Consider the following 9,885-nt stretch of genomic DNA (forward strand, 5'->3'; position numbering starts at 1 on the left):
CCCCCACTTTGTACACCCACCCACAAAACCTTCATACCTGGCTTCAGCCTTCTTCCTTATCCAGCCCAAACTCTTGGATCAGCTTTACTGTCTTTCTGCCTTAAATGGTATATATTTCCAGCCTGGGTTTGCTGCAATCCCAGCTCTCATAGGAGCCCTAGGGGAAAGCCCCTGGCCCAGGGAATTTGGTTCCTTTACTCCCTTCTGTATTCCTTATGTATGTGTGTGTGTGTGTGTGTGTGTGTGTGTGTATTTATATATATATATAATATATATATAAACACATTGTTAGTTGTTTCCTTTCTCTGTCTCACTCCTCCTCAAACTAGTTGTCCACTTCTGCCCCCCCCCACAGCTGCCAACCTACATTTCACCGGGCACATCTGCTCCTCAGTCTTGTGAACCTGTGTGTATGTGTATTTGTATGTAGGGTATACATGTGACCCTGAGCAAAGTGTGTATGTGCTTGCATGCACCCAAGTGTGTGCATGGAAGCAAGCAGGAGCCTGTTGGGGAGCTTGTCCCTGTATGTCTCACCCCTCTGAGGCCTCACGCCTTCGCCCTCAATCATCCTGCCCAAACTCCCCAGCCCACCCATAACTTGCCACTGTGAAGGCTCTGGTTTCTGAGTCCACCTCTAGACCCTTCCTGTCCCTGTCCTTCATTCTCTTAAGCTCCACAAAGGGATGCCTACACTGCCGAACTGTCTCCTCTCCCACCGCAGGACTCATGGGAGCCAGCAAAGCCTGTGGACCTCTTGCACCCTCTGACCTTTGTGTGACACCCAACACTGGTGGCCCACTTCTCTTCTATCTTCTCTTTTTCCTCCTTCAACCATTTCTCCCTCGGCTCTTTCTTCAAAGCTACGTAGGGATTGAACCCAGGGCCTTACACGTGCTAGGCAAGCAAAGCAGCACTGAGCTAAGCCACTAACCCTCCCTTGACATCACTTAGCATAAGTTGTATTTGCGGTACAGACTAGGCAGCCCCCCAACTCAGAGATTCTCCCGCCTCTCTCTCCAGAGCACAGGGAGTTTCTTCAGAAATTGAAACAGTTTCTTCAGAGATTGAAACATTTTACCCTGCAGAGAAGTGCTTTAAATAGGAAGTTAAGCCTAGTAAGGGGAACAGGGACTATTTCTGACATGAACTCAATGGCTGGCTCTTTGACCTCCCCCAACCCCCAGGGAGGAGCAGCCCTGCTAAGCCACACAGGAGGACTTTGCAGACAGCCCTGAAGGTACCTGATAAACCAGGGTCAGATGAAAGGGGAGGAGGTCCTCCCTTATCAGTGGACTTGGAAAGGGGCAGGTAGGAGATGGTGTGGGGGAGATTGGGAGGGAATGAGGGAGAGGGATACAGCTGGGATACAAAGTTAATAAACTGTAACTAATATTAAAAAATAAAAAATAAATAAATAGGAAGTTAAACAACTCAAAATAGCTTCAGAAAGTCCCTGAAACTGACCAGAATCACTAGGCCCCGCCCTGCCACAATAAGCAATAAACGCTGAAGAGTCCTGCAGAGAGGAGTGAAGCTGAACAGTTAGGAAGACTCTCAGATGAGAAAAGAGGCAAAGAAGACTCCAAGACGAGGCCAGCTACCAGGAAGAAGCAGAAACCAGCCAAGTTTCCTGGAAGAACTTTAGACCGACTGAGGCACCTGGAAAGGACACTCTCCCGCCTGTTGAGCTCCTTACAGGCTGTGCACTGCGCTCCAGGTTCCCAGCTTTGTGAGCTGTCACCTGTGCCGGGGTGGACCGTGGTGATGTGCTATTGAGTCACTGCTGCTCCTGTAAGTAACCCCTCACCCATATTCCTGCAAGTGAAAAATAAAACCAATAAAACTGATTGGTTCACCACGTTGAGCATTGGTGTTCTCTATACTTGGGACCATCATAGGTTCCCAATCTGAGGAACTGTTTGAGGCGGGATCTTGTTATGTAGGAGGCCTCAAATATTGAATCTTCTTGCCATAGCCCCTCAAGTTGGCTCTCCCAACCTCCAGATCCTGCTCTCAGGTCCCCACCCTCCAGGATACAAATATACCAAAGGTCTTGCTGCCATGGCCTTCCAGTGGATGAAACGGGACTCCAACCCTCCACCTTCCCCCATTGCACCTACCTGAGGTAACGGCAGGGGCCTGCAATCCTGACAGGAGTAAAAGACCCTTCCCTTCTGTTCTCACAGCAGCAAATTTCAGGTCACGTGAACACAGAAAAGCACCCTGAGAGATCCTGAGCCTCTTTATCTCTCTGGCCTTCTCCTCCTCCTTCTCTTCCTCCATTTCCTCCTCCTCTTCGAATCTATTGAGTTCTATTTGTGGGTTCTCTTCTTCAAGGTGTGGGTCCTAGAGATAAAACTCAGGGCATCAGACTTGGCAGCACGCCCTCTTGCTAACTGAAATATCTTTCAGGGCCTGTAACCTGTAACTATTTTTATTTATTTATTTATTTGTTTATTTATTTATTTTCATTTCATGTTTGTTGGTGTCTTGCCTGTATGTTTGTGTGTGAGGGTGTTGTACTTGCTGGCTGTCATGTGGATGCTGGGACCTGAACCTGGCTCCTCTTGAGGAGCAGCCAGTGCTCTTAACCCCTGAGCCACCTCGCCAGCACCCCGCCTTTTTTTCTTTTCTCTTTTAGGCTAGGGCCTCTAACTCTTATCTTCTGAGGTTGTCTTTGGCCGGTTGGTTTGCCAGTTAATGAGATAGGATCTCATGTAGCTCAGGCTGCCCTTAAAAACTTGCTGTGGAAGAGTCTGGTCTTGAATTCCTTATCCTCCTGCCTCAGGTTCCCAAGCACTGGGGCTTCAGGAATGTACCGCCACGCCAAGCTTGAATGCCCGTTCTGTTAAAATGATGGAATGGTGGTACGCGCTTTTAGTTAAGAAAGGGAGGAGCTTATATGTACATTTTGGACAACGGTTTCTCTGTGCAGCTGTAGCTGTCCTGGAGCTCACTCGGTAGACCAGGCTGGCCTCAAACTCAGGAATCTGCCTCTACCTTCTGAGCGCTGGGATGAAAGGCGTGTTTCTTCCCATCACTGCACCACTTTTTTTTTTTTTTTTTTTTTTGAGAAGCTCATCATAGAATGACCAGGGTTGCATGTGTAGGTAAGATGGGCCACTGGTCCTGGCTGGGGGAGAGTGGGGAAGGGTCCAGCTGCTTCCCAGAGCAGCTGTCTGGAACTTCGCAAAACATGTCTGAGGTAGTGTACACCTGTGACCCCAGGATTTGAGAGTCTGGGACAGGAAGAGGCTCAAAGTGAGTTCGTGGCTAGCCTGGGCTACAGCGTGAGTTCAAGGTCACCCTGGGCTGTGTAGCAAGACCCTGTCTCAAAACAAAACCAGAACAGTGAGGAGTTGGAGAAATGGCTCAGCAGTTAGGAGCACTGGCTGTGCTGGGTGTGGTGATGCAGGCCCTTAATCCCAGCACCGGGGAGGCAGAGGCAGGGGGATCTCTGTGAGTTTGAGGCCAGCCTGGTCTAACAACCGAGTCCAGGACAGCCAGTTTCTGTTCCACAGAGAAACCCTCTTGGAGGATGTTTATGTGGTGTATTCAGATGCTGGTTTCTGTACCAGAACTCTGGTGTTGTCGTTATTAGGAAGCATAACTCAGTATTTTGTAAAACATTATTCACCATCACCTTCTGTTTGGTTAAAGAAAGAGCGAAATAGCCAGTAGCTGGGCAGGAGAGGAAAATGGGGGAACTTCTAGGCCCAGAGACAGAGGGTCTCACGTGGGGACCAGAGGAGTCACCATCAGGACACAAATGAAGAAGGAGCGGACAGGGCGAGACTAAGATGGCAGGTAATGGGCCACGTGGTGGGAAGCAGTCCAGGCCAGCAGAGTAGGGTTAGAATAGCTGAGTATCTGCCCAGCTATAGTTCCTCAAGCTTTTAGTAAACACAAAGATCTCCATGTCGTTATTCAGAGCTAGGGCAGCCATAGGAAAAAACATAAAGTTACAAAACTGTCTCGGAAAAACAAAAAAAAAAAGAGCATACCTGCTCTTCCCCAGGACCCTAGTCTTGTTTCCAGCTTCTAGGAGGGTCATCTCAAAACCACCTCCAGTGCCAAGGGATCTGACTCCCCCCCCCCATGTACAAAAATGAAAGTGGTTAGAAGCCTCGAGCTCCGTTCTCAGCACCTACTTCCGGTGGCTCATAACTGCTACATAACTTCAGCTCCAGAGGCTGCAATACCCTCTTCTGGTCTCCAAGTGCATTCACATACATGCGCGCGCGCGCGCGCGCACACACACACACAAGTTAAAAAATAATCTTAAAAATGTCTCTTAGTTCTTGGAGAAAGGTTGCTGTCCTTCCTGCCTCCAGCAAGGCTGCTTACCCACCCCGGCCACCTGGCCATTCACCTGCTCCTAAGGGCGAGCTGTAGGTAGACCCTGGGTGAGGATGAGGACTGAGAGGCAACTGACTGATGGACAGGAGATGAAAGTTAGTCAAGACAGGGCTGCAACACCCTCTCCAGCTCTTGCTACCCCCACCCTGTGGGGGCAGGGGCCATATACACAGAGCTCCCGCCCTAGGATCTGTAGCATGGAAAGGGCTCCTACTCCTCGGGAGTAGAGATCACCAGCCTGGGAGATGCCTGCTGTCTGTCGGTCCAGTGCTGGGCACCTCTCACTCGAGGTCTATAAATCCTTATATCCCATTTGCCCCGTGTGTAGTGCCCTGCCCCGGGTGTAATGGGGGCAGGGAGTTTGAAGGTCAGGGTACCTGCCTCTCCGTTCCTCCCTGCTTGGATTCCTGCCTTGCCAGCGGATTGTCCTGGTGCCAGGCCTCTTCTGGGAGTCTGCTCTTCCTGTGCCAGGGCTCTGTGCCCACCCTGCCTCTGCTTCCCACTTCCTCCTCCTCAGTCTCAGCTGGCACAGTAGCCGCAGCACCTCGCCTCAGCACCTTCCAACTGGGCATAGCCAAGCAGCACTCAGCCCACAGCAGCTTGCAGCAGCCGGGGAGCTGGCAGGCTCGCTGGTGCCTGATCTTCTTTCCACCCTCCTTCAGCCTCACCTTCCTGTCTTCTGCATCCTGCCTGTCTGAGGAGAGCCTCCCAACCCCCCTTCCGAGGCTCACCTACACTGGGGCCCTCCTTGGGCTAGGGCCTCAGCTTTGAGTATGCCATCCGTCCTAGCTGTGGTGAGCCTTAGGCTACCCTGGGCCAAATGGGTGTCCTTTGTAGGGTCTCATCAGTCTGGGGTCCAGCGGGCAACTAATTCGGAGACAAAGTGAGCCTACCTTCTGAATGTAGCGTGGCCTCTGTGGTACTCTGGCGTGACACGAACAGTTTTATTTGTTGTCCTCAGGGCTTGGAGACTGTCACTACAGCCCCTTGATCTGTGTTTTGGTGCTGGCCCTGTGGGCTCCATGATTCTCTGGCCTTGGTTTTTCAGGTCACCGTGAGGAAACAGTGGTCTTATAGTCCTTAGCCTGCTGAACGCTGTGGACAGATAACACACACCAGGTCACACATATTCTTGGGTCCTTAGGCTGAGCTCAACTGAGTTCTAAGACTCTTGAATTTGTGCCCAGGAGTGGTGACGCTTTTGATCCCAGCACTTAGGTGGCAGAGGCAGGTGGATCTCTGTACGTTGGAAGCCAGCCTGATCTATACAGTGATTTGCAAGCTAGCCAGGGCTACACAGTGAGAGAGACCCTGTCTCCGAACAAACAAACAACAACAACAAAAAATAACTCCCCCCCCTCCCCTAAACCAAAACACTTGTATTCCTGTGCATCCGAATCTGTGGGGTTCTGGAGCCTGGCAAATGCCCAGGCCTGGGTGGGTTGGACCTTACATGTCAGCGATCAGGTTTCTGGAAATGTAGATTTGCACTCACCCTGACCCTTCTGCATCAGATTGGGCTACATCAACAAAGTTCCTTGTCAGTTTATGTTAGCCTGGACCCAGGCATGAACCCTGCTCACCATCTCATGAGCTCCCTGACACCATAGCCTACGTGGTGCCATGATAGAGGCCCCATGATACAGGGGGACGGAGGTGTGCTCCCTGCAACCCTAGATCTCCTCCCCTTCCCTCCTGCCTCTTGGCCCTTGCATCTTGAGGCCTTGCCTCTACCCAGCCTCCTGTTGCCTTGCTGCGTCTGACAGAATACAAGCACAAAGGGCTTCTGTCATGCCACCCCGAGCTGGGCTTCGGGGCTCCTCCTGACCCTGCTCCTGCCAGCCTCCTCTCTCAGACCTCAGGCCACCCCAGCTGGAGGCTGCTGCTGCGGTATTTTTCCACAGGCGCTGCTCTGCCTCACACACGCTGGAAAGATAGATGCAAAGTCTGTGTCTATATATACCTCCCCGCCCCCGTCCGGCGTGCGTCTCCTTCGCCAGGCTGTGGTCGTGCAGTCTGTCGCTGGTAGAGGCACTTCTCAGAGTTGCGCGTTTAATATTTTATCCAGGAAGCGCTCTTGAAGGTGGTGTGAAGCCGTGAGAATGTCAGGCCCCGGAATGGTTGCCTACAGCTCCTGGTGGTGGTGGGACAAACAGGTGGGGGGGGGGTGTCTAGAGAATAGTGACATTAGCTTCTGTCTGCTCATCAGAGGGGTCCCAAGGCAAGGTGGCTTATTGGATATGGGCTCCTGCAGGGGGCAGAGAAAACATTTCTCCTTTGGGACACATAAGCAATGATGGATGTAGCTTCTTGGGTCCAGCTGTTCAACCAGGTCTTGGTCAACTAACCATTAGGGAGGTCTCCAATGGGAAGAAGCCCTTTGACTCCTGTGGGGAACTCACCCATCGCCCAGGGGATCAGTGCAGAGAAAACAGAGTGGGAAGGAGTAGAGGGCTGGATCAGAGCAGGGTGGCTGCTGTGGAGAATCGGGGTCACCAAACTCTCTGGGTTCCTGTGCGTGACAGGCTTCCTGGCTGGCATGTTAGAGGGCATAGAGCACCAGCCACGCAGGGACCTAAAGACAATCCCTCTGTTTCTGCTCGTCTGTGTAGGACACAGGGTCTGCAGGGGAAAGGGATAAGAAAGGGGAGGCTGTGGACCAGGGGCAGATGGAAAAATCTGGACATGGAAGGGGGAGGGGAGCAGACAGACAGACACTGGCCTTTCATTCTGACCCTTCTGAGACATGAAATGCCTGATTGTGCCTGGGTCCGGAGGGTGCGGTGCTTGGGGAAGGACCGTTCCATCCCCCCAGCCCCTGGGGAACAAGATCCTCACACATCCCCACTGCCCCTGATGGAATCAGACAGAAGAGAGTTCTCGGGCAGTGGGGTGGGGTACAGCCCCAGTCTGACTGAGTGTCAGAGATTTACCTCTGCAGGATTCTGGGACTCGGCTCCTATCCCAGACAGCTCTTCTCCCAGGGGCTAAGTCGGAAAGTTCTTCCTGGTGTCTAGCCTCAGTTCTGTCTATCGTTGATTGAGTGTGACGACCCTGTTCTGTTTCGGGGTGCAGTCAGTTAAGGGCCCCCACTTCTGCCCTGGGCATCATTGTCTGGCAGAGATGCCTGGAGGCCTTTTCTTCCCATCCTGTCTGCTCCCTGTGTACATATGTAGAGCCCTTGGCTTTTAGGGACTGTGTTTATTCTCTTGTCCACATTCTGTTCCTACCAGTGGCAGGAGCTGGGCAGGAAAAGCCTCCAAACAGCCACCACAGAGCCACCATGCCACGCACTCAAGAGCAGACTCATTAAGAATGGGAGTCATCAAGCTGAGTGGCTGGCAAGTGCCCTTTGGGACTCTTGTCCACTTGGGACTTTTTAACCAAAGAATGTGGTACAGGAACTCAAAGAAATAAAGCCAGGAAGGGCTAAGCTGCTGGGCTGGTTCTACTTCTGATGGCCCCTCGCATCAACCCTGGGAGCTTCCAGAGGTCACTCAGGATTCTAGGGTATCCCTGGGAAAACAGTGGTTGACAAAATTGGCTTTCTAAACTCTAGAGACCTACCTATGGAGGTAGGCATGGAGCCCACAAATCCACCAGTGCCAACTGGAAGGCAAACAGAAGGACAGAGGAAACCGCTCAAGAACAGCCTTGCAGCCAGGGCGTGGTGCAAGCCTTTAATCCCAGTACTCCAGGAGGCAGAGGCAGTCAGATCTCTGTGAGTTCAAGGCCAGCCTGGTCTACAAGCAAGTTCCAGGACAGCCTGGGCTACACAGAGAAACCCTATTCAAAGATAAATAAACGAATGAATGAATAAATTAATAAAGGTATAGGACACTAAGTCCTTAGAACTGACGTAGCTCAAGGGAATATGCTGACTCATCCAAAGGGCTCAAGGCCTTAGCTGGGTGGTGTTTTGTGTTAGTCCAGGGTTTCATGTTGCCAGACCGCTTTACACTTTCTATGTAGCTGAGGATGCCCTGGACCTTTCGATCCTCCTGCCTCCACCTCCCAAGGGCTTATAGGTACATACCGTCATGTTTGGCTTGAACAGTGGTTTTCTACCTGGGTGCTTTTCCTGCCTACTCCATATTAGGCAATGTCTAGGTACATTTTGATTTGTTACAGGTCAAGGGTCGCTACTGTCATTTATCTAGTGGGCCAAGGCCAGGAGGTTGCTAACGAAAGATGGAAAATGATTCCTGCATCCGCCTCAGCCCGCCCACCGAGTAGGTGCTTTATAAGCATTTGTCAGATGAATGTGTGAATAAATGACTCACCTCCAAGCAGTGGGCGGGGCCTGCCTTCCTATGCAGAGCCCTGCTGTCCTCGAGGCCCACTTCTGTTCAGTTAGCAAGCCTTCCCTTTAGGGTTCCTGACCCTGGCAACCCTGGGAGAAAGCTGGGGAGGGCTCACCCAAAAGTGCCTGAGCTGTTGACTCAGAAATAACAGATGCTCATTCCCAACTCTATTTGCATCTAATTTGCATACGCTTTGACTATGATTTGCATGCTGCTCCTTTAAAGGCAAAAGGCATTGATCTTCCTGGCCTCTCTGTCTTGCCTTCTCTCTTCCTTCCGGAACCCCCATCTGACTCCACCCCTATTTCTGCTCACGCGGGAATCACCTGCCTTTCTGGTCAAAAGCTTGGCCAGTGGTGTTGCCACCGCACAAACTGTGTGCTATTGTGAATTTCTTCATCTGTGAAATGGAGGCTGTGAAGTTTGACCACAAGGCATGACTATGGGGCTCAGAGACTCTATTCTGTTTTTCCTGAGTACTCCTTCCATCTCGGGACAGTCTGGGCTCTCAGTGGCCAAGCCCTCCTACCTTTCTTGACCTCTCATCTCTTTTGTCTGGGCACTCATGGCTCTCCACACTTGGTGTATGCCAGGGACTCTCCATCTTGTCCCTGGAACGGAGACCAGATCTAACCCTTGCTGGGCATCTTCACGTAGCAAAGGTTAGCTCAAAGTCAACCTTGCCAAAACAGTGTGGAGGGTTCTGAGGCCAGAGCGTGTTACAGGCAAATGCTTCACCACCGCTAGCCGGACCCCTAAAGGCAGAGAGTGGGTGTTTTGTTTATTTCTTTGGAAGTCTTTCCACATAGCCCAGGCTGGTCCTGAAATTACTTGGTGTTCAAGCTGACCTCCAATTTACAATCCTCCTGTCTCTGCCTCCTGAGTACTGAGGTTCCAGACATGCACCACCATACCTAGCCAATATTGTGTTTGCTTCCTCTTCCTCCTCCTCCTTCTGTGGGGGAGGGTTTTGTGACCGGGTTCTCTGTGTAGTTTTGGTAATTCTGTATAGAGATGCACCTGCTTCTGCCTTCCTAATGCTGACATTAAAGATGTATAGTACCATCGTCTGGTTAATATTGTGCTTTTGTATTTGTTTGTTTTGTTTTTTGGTGAATTTTTTATTTTTTTGAGACAGGGTTTCTCTGTGTAGCCTTGGCTGTCCTGAAACTTACTCTAGGCAAGGCTAACCTCAAACTCGCAGTAGATCTGACTGCCT

This window comes from Meriones unguiculatus, chromosome 7 (assembly GCF_030254825.1).
Source record: "Meriones unguiculatus strain TT.TT164.6M chromosome 7, Bangor_MerUng_6.1, whole genome shotgun sequence".
NCBI classification, from domain to species: Eukaryota; Metazoa; Chordata; class Mammalia; order Rodentia; family Muridae; genus Meriones; species Meriones unguiculatus.